The 1,163-nt window shown below is 39.8% G+C and overlaps 1 pseudogene; it reads right to left on the minus strand.

Moving 5' to 3' along the window:
- Nucleotides 1–669: 669 nt before the first annotated feature.
- Nucleotides 670–796, minus strand: LOC122225773 (annotated as a pseudogene).
- Between the last annotated feature and the right edge of the window lie 367 nt (nucleotides 797–1,163).

Raw genomic sequence — 1,163 nt, forward strand, 5'->3', positions numbered from 1 at the left:
GTGACTTTTTCTCTTAAAAGCATGGTCTTTGAGTATTAAAGTCATACTCACTTTTCCTGCTATACTCCATGTATATGATAGATTTGAGAGAAAGCTTCCCGGGTTTAATATAAGGCAAATTTCCAAAGCCAAGATGGTAACATTTAGCATTTAATTGGTCATTAGATTGTGTAGTATCAAACCATCTGATAAAAGGGCAGATGATAAATATACTCTTATCTCTCAGGAAACAGTGTAATCACTGAATTCTAACTTCTCTACTTGTATTAAATGTTAAGAAATAGCTATATTTTAACTATTTTTTTTTTTTTAAACCTGTATATTTGTGGGACACTTGAGTGGCTCAGTCGGTTAAGTGTCTGACTCCTGACTTTGGCTCAGGTCATGATCTCATGGTTTATGGATTCGAGGCCCGCGTTGGGCTCTGTGCTGACAGAGCTGCCTGCTTGGGATCCTTTCTCTCCCCCCCTCTCTCTCTGCCTCTCCCCTGCTCTTTCTCTCTAAATAAATAAGCTTAAAAATTAAAATAAAATAGAATAAAATAAAATAAAATACCTGTATATTTGAGAAACAACCCCCCCCCCAACTTTTTTAATATCCCATACCTGCCATGAAAAGAAATGGGGTGGGGGTGAGGAGAAAGAAAGGAAAAAAAAAGATGTATATATACTAGAATGACAAAGAAGAGACTATTTGAATATAGTGAAACTTGTGAGTTTCATCTATGTAGTGGCCTCTTTTAAACTGATAAGAACAGATACTACATTTGATCTTAGCCAAAAGGCCAAGAAGCAATAGAGGCCACTTTTAGACAATAGGCTTGAGCAAGGGAAATTGATCAAGGCAGAAGAGCCCAAAGTGACCTCAACCCCTTGGCTGAACACAGGCCCTTCAGGCAACACACCTCAAAATATCTGAAGGGCCTAACTAACAAATGGGCTATTTATAACCAGGCACAGTTAACAAAAAAAGGGAAAATTTCGTACATTGCCACACTTCCTCACCTTCCCCCTTTAAAAACAGCCCCCACCCACAGCCTTATAGCAGACAGCCTCTCTTGAGTCCTGCCCGCTGCTCCCTTGAGGTGTATTCAATAAGCTTCTAGCCCCTTTGTTCTGCCTCACAAGAATTCTTTTCACCACCCAACACCAGCTTCCACCCCA

Source organism: Panthera leo, chromosome B4, assembly GCF_018350215.1.
Source record: "Panthera leo isolate Ple1 chromosome B4, P.leo_Ple1_pat1.1, whole genome shotgun sequence".
In the NCBI taxonomy this organism is placed as follows: Eukaryota; Metazoa; Chordata; class Mammalia; order Carnivora; family Felidae; genus Panthera; species Panthera leo.